The sequence below is a fragment of the Pseudorasbora parva genome, chromosome 11 (genome assembly GCF_024679245.1).
Source record: "Pseudorasbora parva isolate DD20220531a chromosome 11, ASM2467924v1, whole genome shotgun sequence".
Taxonomy (NCBI): Eukaryota; Metazoa; Chordata; class Actinopteri; order Cypriniformes; family Gobionidae; genus Pseudorasbora; species Pseudorasbora parva.
In genome coordinates this window covers 18,519,947-18,532,758 of record NC_090182.1, presented here as the reverse complement: position 1 = coordinate 18,532,758, position 12,812 = coordinate 18,519,947, and the positions used below count along the sequence as shown (strand labels likewise).

The window sequence follows — 12,812 nt, the reverse complement described above, 5'->3', positions numbered from 1 at the left end:
TCTTATTGAGAAATGTATTAATCTGGTCAGGGAATTAGCTGCTTTTTCAATCTTCCCAGTATTGGACAATTCAGATCATCCCAAAGGATAAAAACTATCCACGTTATGTGTCCAGAGTGCAGCTGGAAGCCCTTACATGAATGTGCATCTGGGGTATATGAATATTTTAAAGATTCTTACTGATTAAACTGCTCAGCATTTTGAAGCTTTAACATGAAATGATCATCATCACGAGGGATCGTATTTCCTCTCAACTGCAGCTGTATCTAGAATAGGTAAAAAAAGAAAAAAAAAGAAAAGTAATATAACCTAAATTAAACTTTGCTATTCCCTGCATGGTCCACATGCAAATTCCAAAGAAATTCACAGATTTTACATCATAGCACCCCGCTAGAGAAATCTTCTGAAAAGACCCAAACCCTTCCAAATCCACATCCCCACTCCCTCTCCTTGTCATACATGCGTTCAGACACACAGATCTTTATAGACATTGCCATTGTGTTGAGCTGTCAGTTCTGGCAGTAACTCAGCGGACATGTTCCAGTCCAGATCATCTGGCTAGCCTTCAATCCCTCATCCATCAGCGTACTCAGGCTCCCGCAGACCCCTGCCTGATCCCATTATATCAAACTTCAGGGAGCTGCTCTGTAAGTGGAGAGACTCAGGGTTATAGCTGACAATGAGTGAGTGGTGTGTCCAGTGTTTTAAAGGTTGTATTGATATGTTTTTGATGACCCAGGGGTGATTTTGGACACAGCTGGGACAAGAAGACCTTTAAACACTTATAATGGCTCACTAATACTGTTCCCCAGGTTTCACAGACAAGGCTTAAGCCTAGTTCCAGAAAGAAATGCATGTCTGAGCTGATTTAACTGAAATCGATCATAAAAATGGTCAGTGCCATTGTTTGTATCAGGACACACATCAATAATGTGTTTTTTTTTTCTTTCTTTTTTTTCTCTAAGGCATGTTTATAAAAGCTTCTTAAATGTCCTAACTCAACTAAAGCATACTCCTAGCATAATCTAAGCTCTTTCTCTGAGCCCAAGCCTGTGTGTGTTTTTATAGATATGTGTCGCATATACCAAGCCTTAATTTTCTGTTACTTATTCAAAATATATTGAGTACTTTTAAGGTAAACAACTATCTTTAGTCAAATCAACGTGGCATGCCTGGAAACATGAATCCCCTATTATATATATTTTTTTGCATCCATATGGTGTAGTTACATCATCTACTAGCAGGACTTAACAGGACAATGCTAACCAGCCAGACCACGACCCCATTAATCACATTAAAATAAATTATAGGTCTGTGAATAATTGTTTAGCTAAGGGGGGGGGCTGTTGCATGCGATTTCACTTTTTCAACTTTAGTTAGTGTGTAATGTTGCTGCTTGTGCATAAACCGTATCTGCAAAGTTACAGCGCTGAAAGTTCAATGCAAACGGAGATATTGTCTTTTAAACTTATTGCATTTTATTGCCTTCATTGCCTTCATCAAACTTATTGCATTTTATTGCCTTCAAAAATGACTGGTTTGGACTACAACAAGCTTCTTCCCGGGTTGGTGACATCATAAACCCTTGCTAGTCACCGCAGATGTGACTTCTGCCCGCAATGGTAAGGGGTGTGGCGTTTCCGAACAACCTTTGCCTGGCACTTCAGCCAATTAAAAATACATGACTCTACATTTGGCCATCTAACCAATCTAAGACCATTGCGTTTTTCGGAGGGATGAGCTTCAATGAAGCAGGAAGCAAATGAGCTGTTCAAAGGACAGTGGAGACGGTGTGGAATAAAGGTAAAATATGAGAAAAATACGGCATTTTAAAAAAAAGAAAAAAGTATTAAGACATGTTATATTGTGCCCCATAAACACAACCAAGCCTATAAAAATAAATAAATAATCAGAACCACCCCTTTAAAGAAAAACGTCAGATGGATTTAGAGACTATTGCATCTGAAGTCTTCACATGTTTTCAAGTAAATAAGTTCCTGTTTTAGCACTTGTTTAAATCTCCCCTCTATCCCTCACTGTTTATTCTTAAAAAAGCAACAACAAAAAAAACAAAAACAACTTGGTCTTTGGATTTTTAAATATTCATTAAAAAAACTGATTAGAGCTTGAGATGAGTGTTCTATAATAAATGTTCTAATAACAATCTTAAAAGGGTCAAACCTTATCGGAGAGAAATTAGCCTTCTAATACTTAGATTTCAAGTTTTTCAAATCAATTTAGACTGCAGCATAAGAACCTGGCATCCCATTTTTAAAAAAGCCGGGCCAAGGCCTCAGCTGGTCTTTACCTATTCGTTGAGCCTCGGGGTCCTTAATCTGTTGTTATAGATTTTTACTCTTTTAATTAAAATGTTTAAGAGCCTGGCTTTGAGGTCTAAAGTTAATGAACTGGATTGCTGGAGGTCTGCACAATATGAAAAGAATTGACAGAGAGAGGTGTAAATTAACTATTCCCGTCAATTAGGACTAGATTGAAATCTTTAGCATTGTCTTCCAGAACATCATTCCAACATGAGGATCCTTCAGCTTGGCGGCTTTTACTTAAACACACCCTTGTTGTCTCCTCTGTGAAAAAAAAAAAAAAAAAAAAAAAGTACCGTGTCAGCTGTGCAGCTTAAAGCAACAGGCTGGTTGTATAATATGCAATGCGTACAGTGTTAAAAATGGACCATGCACTTAATCAGCTCTTAATAGTAACAGCAGCATACAACAGTTTCATTCTGAAACGAGACCTTGCTCAAGAGAGCCATTGATTAGGATTCTAAGCTCTTGCATAGAGCTGAGTGTTTGTCCTTGAGTTAAAAATTCAGTTGCTGGGCCTGAAAATGCCATTCATTTTTATAAAACACTGCCTGCCATTCCATTCCTAGCTTATCCTTGTTTCAAGAGGGAATAGACCTATAGAAGGGGAAATTGCATGTGTTCTTTGGTCTCTAGGTGTTACGTAGGTCACAGTCCTGGTTTTGGCCCACTTAATGGTTTCATTCACCTTCCGTTGTCATTATCGCTAAACCACAGGCATATTTGGCTTGTTTGACATTTCAGATGAACACTGGCACCGGATCTGAAAATGCTGACTCATGATTTTACACTCCGCGCAGAGGTTGGCGCCATGCCTGGCAACGAGCTGTCAGAATGGTAAGTGACCGTTCTTAAGATTTCTCTCTTTGGGAGATGCTGCATGAATACAAAGAGGGAGCTATCATGCTCTCTGCAAAGGCCTGAGCTCAGCAGAAAAGGTGGCATTCGTGTACTTGCTAGATTTATTGTAGAACACCAACAGTATGAACAGTTAAAGCTGAAGTGTGTAACGCCTACGCCACTAGTGTCACCAAACGGAATCGCAAAAATAATAACCGTTTTAAAAAGGTTTCCTGAACACTCCCCCTTGTCCAGGGTTGTGCACTGTTAAGAACTGAACAGAGAATGGCTTTTAAGCTACAATTAGGGATGCATATAATTAACTGTTGAACTGAATTTTATTTTTTTTATATATTTTAGTTGCCAGCCACCACCAGCATTTTTGACCATTTTCACAATGTTCATGTCCCCAGAATATATTGTGTTGTGTGAATATCTGAGCATGCAATATATCAAAAGAAACAGACCCTCTGCTTTGTTTCATCAATATTTAAATGTGGGTAAGTTTCATAAAAAAGCTACATTTTGAGCAAAAAGTATATATATATCTTTCTAAAATTCAGAAAGATGATCTAAATACAGATTAAGAGGAACGAGTCCATCAACACCCCCAAAGCTTGCACATTCCTGTAGCTCGTCCTGGGTCCACATTTCATCCTGTAACATTTATATGCTGTTGACAAATACATTGGTTAAAAAAAAAAAAAAAAACGATACCAAACTGCCAGTAGACGTCGTATCATTGGTTTGGTTACCTCTGTGTCAATCAACACTGCTTCGGAAGCAAGTCTTGTTCCATACACGCACAGAATGATAATTTAGGGGATTCATTTCCACCTATAGGCCTATGCCAGTTTTACTGAGCACACTCGTCACTGGAGGATTCAGTGTGTGGTTTTGTTTTGTTGTTACATTAATCATTTAATTGAAGTAGATTTATTGTAGGCTTATTTTTCTCACCCTATTTTCCTCCATTCACAGCAGGACTGTAGTTGTGAGATGATGTGACAATGCGTGAATCCTCATGTCCTGTTGTTTTTTTTAGCTGGTATTTGTGCATGTAAAAATAAAGCAGTTCTTTGAAAAAAAAAAATAATAATAATAAAATAAATAAAAAAATATTTTTGGCCATGGGGAAATACAGTTGTCCATTCTAATATAATTTACATAAAAATGTGAATATTATTTAACTTTCATTTTGTCAATTAATTGTTAACATGCAACAACTATTGGTTAAAAAAAATAATAATAATAATTCGAAGAGCATTATAATACTCAAAATTCCTTCATCTGAACTAGATTTAAACTGAGACAGAATTGCAATTTGAAAGGAAGTAAATAATACATTTAAATTAAAAGAAAGAAATATAAATTATTTTTTTCACTAGTATATTTTAGGGGATGATATCACACAGTCTAAAAATGAACATCTGTGTGTGTATATATATATATATATATATATATATATATATATATATATATATATATATATATATATATATATATATATATATATATATATATATAAACCATGCAGCTGTTAATCCAGTTAAATGAAAAATTCACTTCTGTTAACAAGTTGTAATGGCATTTAATTTCCCAAAATGTATCAATAGTATCAAATTGCAGTTCAATAAATTAATTTTAATTCAAATTCCAATTCAACTTCATGTGGCATATGACCTATTCAATTTAAACTGATATAGGGATAAAATATATTTTAACATCAAGCTGTAAACATGCCTTGTAAAGACTGGACACATAACACACTCGGATCACTTTCTCGCAGGGGTAGGAAATCAGTCAGGCAGAAAAAAGCCTCCCTATACCTAAACATCTTGTTGAACGTTAATGGGATTGCTTCCTTTTTTTGTATCAAAAGCCTTTGTTTTACACTGACAAATGCTGTTTGCATAGGAAAGTGTTTGATTAATGAAGTTTTTCCTGTGTCTGTCACGGCTCCCTTGGCGCTCCGTAAAATTGATGGGGGGGAAATCTAAAATGACAAAGAGGCATTCACTGCAGCCTTGCTTTCCAAGAAAAAAAAATATCAAAAGTAGCCGTTTAAAGCGTGTTTACGCTTCCGGAGCATGTTTTGATTAGTAGGCACAAAGCTATGGCCATAAGTTATGTCAGCGGCATCAGCTTACATGAGTGAATAGCACACGTGGGGTCCCCGTGCAGATGAAAAAGACATCCGTTACAAAAATCCTAACCTCTAATTAAAAACCCCCAGCTGGGTTCCACTCGGAGAACACGGGTGATCGTCTGGGCTTGTTTGAAGGGGGAAGAGAGAAAGAGAGGGAAAGACAGAAAGTGCTGTGCAGCATATTGTGCGAACAGTCTATAAAGGGAATCGCTGACGCCGGTACAAACTGAGGGAAGCTTAGGTATGACCCCGGCCCCGCTAGCGCTGTATTACAGGGGGGAGGCGTGCGGGGAGGATAGGACAGGTGGCTGCTGGACATAATTCACAGTGTCATACACCGGATTGCTGAAATCATCACCGCTGTTATGTGCTCTGCACTTTTATCCTCTCTGGGGCGATGTCTGGACAGCCGAAGGGTTGAATCTCGAATGTCACAGTTTAGCAGCTCCCAATTCCTGAGCCAAATTGAGCCTCAAACCAAGCACAAATCTTACCGGTGCTTCTTGAGCAATCTACAAAATTGCGTCAGGAACACCTAGAAAAACGGACATGAACGGCAGAGGCGGGGGAAAGCGCCCGTCTCTTGTCCTTTTGCTTCCTGTCGATGTGCGATTAACATTCTCTTGCTCAAATTTTATGCTAATGTGACCCTTTTGCTGGTCTTTCCTAGCCAAACCGCAGCTTGGGACGTGGTGTGTCAGAGCAGCTCTGTTAGTGCGGATCAAAACACAAAAACACAATGGAATTGATTTGTATTTGCGAGCCCACTGGCCCGGAGGGCTTGTCGTGACTTTTCTGGCATCATCCAATTGCGCTGCTGTTTGTTATGTACATGTAAACACGAGCACTCTCTGTCGGCATTTCAAATATGGATAAATATTTGCGTTTGATAACATTTGGACAGTATGTTTCAGTATTCAAATCACCCAGTTGTGCAAGAATACAAACAATAATTCCCATTCACACACACACACAAACACACACACACTCACACCTCTGTTGCATAGGAGTGAGCCTGAAGTTAGAGTACACTACTTCACAGTTGAAAAAGTAGTGGGCTGAGAGATGATACCAGAGGAGTAGTTGAAAAGCCCACCATGGTGCTGGCATGGCCCGGTTCCCCCCGGTGCCCCCCCTCCAGTTCCCAGTCAATTCACGGGGCTCTCTGAAAGGCCACAAGGGGGGCTTCTCAAGGCCAGCTCCAGCCTCCCGCAAAAGGCCACTCAGCTGACATTTCGCACTCGCTCAAGTGATTCATGGCAAAAGCAGCGGTCGGCCTTGTAGTGGAACCCTGCTGATATTTCATTTTTTCATAAAGGTGAGGCATTATGAAGATTTTTTTTCCCCCGTCTTTCCATCGCTCATTGTGCCAACCTAGAAGCTGTTTGTTCTCTTGTTTTCGGGACGGCGCAGCGGAGGCTAGCAGCCACTTTGGCATTCTCCAGAAATACCTCAACAGATTTTGATATTTCGTCATGACTTCAGCTGCATATGACATTTCAGCTCTCATCCAATATTGGCGGACTGTGACTCCAGGGCCGCAATACCGAACTGTCGTTATTCAGATGGACCGTCTTCCCTTTCGACTATCATCTGAGCATTTATTGAGGATATCTGCAAATGAGAGGAAGGTAAAGGACATGATGCTTTGATTAGGCACATTTCCTGAGAGAAATGCCACCCTGTAGGATTTGAATAATCCAGTTAGTGTTTTTCCATTGACCCAGCTTTTAATATGTTGAGTCAATACCTCTCTGCGAGCCTCTCTGCGTGACGTTCGATTTCAACCAAGCAAGCTTGTGTCGATGCAAATGTAGCTGCTGTTAATCCTCTTTACGGGACATTTGTCAGCGAAGGGCCCAGAACGCTAGCCTCATTCCCTCCCATTCTTGCTGTTATCAATCTAATGACATGATATTCATACAGAGCAAACAATTCTACAGTTTTCCCCCTCCTCACTCACGACGGGTGCCTGGCAGAGGATCAGCGCATACAGACATCAGTAGTCAATAATCTCCCACTGGAAGAAAAATGCAGTCCTGACGACCTTCAGGATTTGGTCAAGGATGGGGGACGCATGAGCACATTCTCATGTTGTCTTTACACACCATCTTATAGCAGCTGCCTCAAAGTAACATGAGAATATTGATGACTTCATGGGAAGAACCTACACAATATGGCTAGCATTTTACTCATACTAAATTATTAAACAATAACGTTTAGAAAAAAAAATAAAAAATACCATTATTGGTATTTACCATTTTCAGTTTTTTCGAGACATATCCAGCTGCAGCCCGCAGCCCCGCCAGTTTCAGAACGCCAGCCACAGAACGGAAGTGGGAGGCAACAAGATAATAATGGCGGTGAGCACGGTGAGTCATCTCTAATGTTTGTGTCATGGTATGATGAATGATTATGTTAATAACGTTTTTTTTTTTTTTTTTTTTTTTATGTGAGTGAGATGCTCTTATTATTTTATATTAATTAAGTCAGATGCCCATGTGAAGTAATTTATGTATAAAATTACAGTGGACAACCAGACTGCTGCAATACTTTAGTCAAAAACATTTTTATAATATGCATAAGTGGTGGAAAAGCACACATTTTCTACTTCAAGTAGAAAGGGAACTTGTTTTAATATTACGCCAATGTATATGTAGAAGTAACTATTTATTAATCTACTTAAGTCGAGGTGCATGTGGACTACTGCGAGTGGTAATGGATCAGCCAATCAAAAAATGCACATATATTCTTGCATGTAACAAGGAACTACGGGCTTTTCAGGAAAGAAGAAGGGTAAGATTCGTTTTGTTTTGCAATAAAAGAAAACGTTTCTCCCAATGAAAATATTCCAATACAATACTTACAGATACACATTACACAATTTACATACTGCAGTGTTTTTAACAAACCCTTTTAGATGTTATTAAAATTGACTGTTTTTCAGTCAAAAGAATACCTTTATTCAGTATTTGATTTTGATTCAGCATTGACAAAATGGGTGTTTTGATGCATTTTAATTTAATTGTATAAATTAATTATTTCTTTCATCTGTTGAAAAATTTCAATTGTTATTTAAAAATGCATACTGCTTTTGGCGTTATATATAAAATTATTTTATATTTTTTATATATTACTAAATAATGATTTTTTATATATATATATATATATATATATATATATATATATATATATATATATATATATATATATATATATATATATATATATATATATAAAATCAAGTGTATTTCATATAAAATGCCCTTATACATCATGAATAGAAAATAACCCACATAATGCAGTGGAAGAATATACAATTATATAACACAAGATTAAAATTATAAAATGTATTTATTGTACTGCACCTTAATGTATTATTATAACGCATAGGCGGGGGAAACTGTAGGCGTGTCAGTTTTTATTTCGGCTCCCGTGTTTAACAGGTTGGTATGGGAAGCCAAACAATCCAAAAGTGGGATGAGTCAGCGGGCTGTTACAAAGCTTGCGCCTCGTCAGCGCAGCGCGGACGTGTTTACTAGCGCTACCCAATGGGCAGCGCGGCGCGAACCATAAATGCACTCAAATATAGGCTACAATAAAGAAACCCCTCATTCCTTACAAACATTTGTTCTCTGCTGAAGTTTAATTGTTTTTCCCTACAGTAGACAAATGAAATCGGGGATGAAATGCATTTTCTTTTGTTTATTATCTTGGAAAGTCAAGTCAGCAGTGTTGTGTCGATACTGAACTGCACGCTATATGGAAATATCTGTAAAGCAAAAGTTAATGATTTTCAATATCATATTCCTCTTGAGAGGCGCCAACCTCCTGGTAATTATATCAGAGTTTATATGTTCAGGTAATTAATCTTATTAGCCTATTGTATGAAGTTTTGCATTTAGCTATTATTTGTAGACTGTAAATTACATTTTTTATTTGCTTCCGACGCCCATGACTGTAATACTTAAGCTTTTTATATCTGAATTCCATAATTATAGATAGATAAACGCAACTACGCTCCAAAACCGTAGGTGGCGCTACTCTGTTAAGAACGTAAGCTCCGCCCCCCACTTCCGTTCTGTGGATGGCGTTCTGTGGCTGGCGTTCTGAAACTGGCGGGGCTGCGGGGCTGCAGCTGGATAGTATTGGTTTTTTCACACATTATATATCATATTTAATACCAAGATGAAAAATAATTGGCATCTCTTTTTTTCAAGATTGCCAAGACCATAACATGCCAAAAAATATATAATTTGAAATCCATACATTACATCATACAATCCAAATAAATAATTCAGCCCATGTGTGAGGTTGAATAAGTTTAGCTCTACTAGACCACTCTTTCTGTGTGTGTGTGTGTGTGTGTGTGTGTGTGTGTGTGTGTGTGTGTGTGTGTGTGTGTGTGTGTGTGTGTGTGTGTGTGTGTGAGAGAGAAATATCAGGACACAAATGTGTATAATGACATGGGTATGACATAGGTATTTCAAGGAGAGGGTGAAATATGAGGACATTAGGTGTGTGTGTGTGTGTGTGTGTGTGTGTGTGTGTGTGTGTGTGTGTGTGTGTGTGTGTGTGTGTGTGTGTGTGTGTGTGTGTGTGTGTAATTTTATGCATTTCAGACACTCCTTTTTCAACATTATATTAGTCTGCCCAATGCTGCCACATCCTTTGCAGACACAATGGGATTTGCAAATGCCCAGGGTGATTGACAGAGGTTTGCCATGGAACATTTTTTTTCTAACACAGATCTTTTTAACGGGATTCTTCCAAATAATCTGCCAGTCTTCAAGAAAATCCATAGGACTGTTTTAAAATGAGGTTCATTTAAGCAAGTCTGGGTTTAAGCTGGTGTGCTAGCTAATCTCCAGGCAGTTGTCAGTGGCTGCCCTGTTACGGGCTGACGTTGAGCATGGAACAGATCAGGAGTGGAGCATTTACACCAAATCCTGCTTTACAAAGGACGCACAGTGAGGGAGAGGCCCAAAGTGGCTTTAGCTCGGATTGAATTTTCCATGCAACACATTCGTGCGAAAGCAGCACCCCACCTTCTCTGGAAAAGACAAACCAAGGGTAAACAGAAAGAAAAACAAAAAATGTTCAATATCGTCGCCCACACAAAGAGCACTGGCGACTACAGAAATGTTAACACAATAAGCCACTGTAACCAAACAGCATTTTACTAACACAATACCTGACAGAACTCTACTCTATTATTCGCTGAATGAATTTATTGTGAGGCATTTGTTTATTTGTTTGCACATACTGGTAGGGGACTAATTAGGCTGTCCATTGGAGTAAATGAGGCTAGGTTGGTGGTGGGTGGGCGGATGGCATTTCAAGTTCAAAATCCCTAAACAACTTATGAAAATACAGAAACACGTCTTCAGGGAGACCAAAAAGGACACATTCTTTTAGAATGCAGTAAGAAAAACCAAATTGCTTTTAAAACAAACCCACTAGTTCACTTAATTCCTATAATGAAAACTTCTAGCATTATTTCAACACCTCCTGAGAGGGTTGTCAAGATTTGCAAGAAATAAGGACAAAGAGTGTATCATCATGACTGAAAGTCAATGCACTAGCTCTCTGAGCACATCATCAAACAGGCACTAGAGGAGATCCTCTGCCCTTTACAGATTCTCTCATTTTCTGCACTTATTTAGGTGACGGCAGTGTTAGAGTCAAACTTCACACATTGTTTGGAATTTACTCTTATTTTACCATACAATTTACAGGTATCATCATACATCAAATAATCAGTTATCAGCCTTTTATTTTGCAGGAATAATTGTCATTAATCAAACATCCAAACCTGTGGTCTGTCATATAAAAAATAATATAATAAATAAAATTATATATATATATATATATATATATATATATATATATATATATATATATATATATATATATATATATATATATATATATATATATCACTGCACACTACACATTGAACTACATATTGGCACATAGTCCAAATTATTTTTAGAACTACTGCCTACATGAGTTCAAAATTAGCCTTTGTTTTGTTTTATTTACAAAACTGTCAGAATTGTATTTATTATTTATTTTTATTTTTGATAATGCCGATAGTGTCAGGCCATCAGATCATAGTGATTTCCTTACAAAGGTTTCCTTAAGCTTTTTCATGATGGAAAATGTCGGGATAGTTCAGTGTCACTTTTGATTGACATGCGAGTCATATTAAGGTTTCCTTGTGGTATTGTCGATTTTTTTCTTAACCATGAGAGCTTTAAAAAATAACATTACATTATGCATTAAGTTCAAGTTCATTTATTTATATAGCACATTTAAACTGCTGCTAGACAGACCAAAGTGCTTTACAGAACAAGCAAATAAAAATAAAAGCAGCAAAACATACATAAGCACATAGAGAACAACTAAGCTAAGATTAAATATAGAATCAAGAAGCAAATGTAAAATAATAAGAACAGTCTAAGATAATTAATCAATATGCTAACAAGAATAGATACGTTTTGACCAGAGACTTAAAGACAGAGAGGTTTGGAGCAGTTCTGATCCCTAGAGGCATGGTGTTCCACAGACAAGGCCCTGCCACCGCAAAAGCACGCTCCCCTCTACGCTTAAGTCTGACACGAGGGACTACCAGCAGGGCCTGGTCGTGGGACCATTTTGCATTTGTGACTGGTAAAGTTTAAAAAGCTTCTATTTTTATATGTTTATAATTAGACAATGTGAGTGGTGGATAACTAACTGGTAGCTCAACTGTGCTATAAAGTTGAAAAAGAGTGTACATTGACTAACTATAGTCTATTGTATATGCTGGCATAAGGACCTATCAATAAGTGGTGATGACTATCTTTCTCCTCCACCATCATCTGCATCTTCAACTAGGCCATTTCAACTATAAATTTGTTTTAAATGTTCCATTTATTTTGATTTTGTGCCTATTTTTCTCTTTTGAGATCCACTTTCACATTCTTGAGACATTACTGTGAAATTCTATGTGAGAACATTAGTTGAGTTTGATATTGGCCAATCTATTAACATTTTCTGAAACCGTAAGCAATGATTGATATTTTTATTGGATTTTTAGAATGTTACTGACAATTGCAGGGTTCAGTGAATGAAGGGTCGGACCGTCGCACATAGAACGAGAAGCGCAGCACCCTGCCACGTCTTTGAAATTCAACACATTGTTTTCTTTGTAAGTACATACAACATCTGTGCCTAGCTCCGAATTCAAGAGGCTGTTCAAAACCATGCCATGCCACAGAGTGACAACTCACATAGTTTTCCCCTAAATTGCATTATGTTCTGCCCAAATATTTTTTAACGTACATCACTCTAGACTGGAAGATTGTTTATTGTCCACAATATAGCAAAACATTTTCCTTTCTTTGGTTTGAATGAAGTTATACCTATGCTTCATATAGAGAGATATAATAATTGTTCTTTATCATACACTAAACTTCAAACTCATCGATGGCACTCATTCTTGAAGTTAACATTTT

At 37.6% G+C, this 12,812-nt stretch overlaps 1 long non-coding RNA gene across 1 annotated transcript in view; it reads left to right on the top strand.

Moving 5' to 3' along the window:
• LOC137092832 (uncharacterized) overlaps positions 1 to 12,812 on the top strand; it is a 272,819-nt gene that overhangs the window by 123,674 nt on the left and 136,333 nt on the right. Inside the window, exon 2 of the long non-coding RNA XR_010908348.1 lies at positions 3,066 to 3,158. This is a non-coding gene — a long non-coding RNA (uncharacterized lncRNA). The remainder of the gene's footprint in view (positions 1 to 3,065; positions 3,159 to 12,812) is intronic.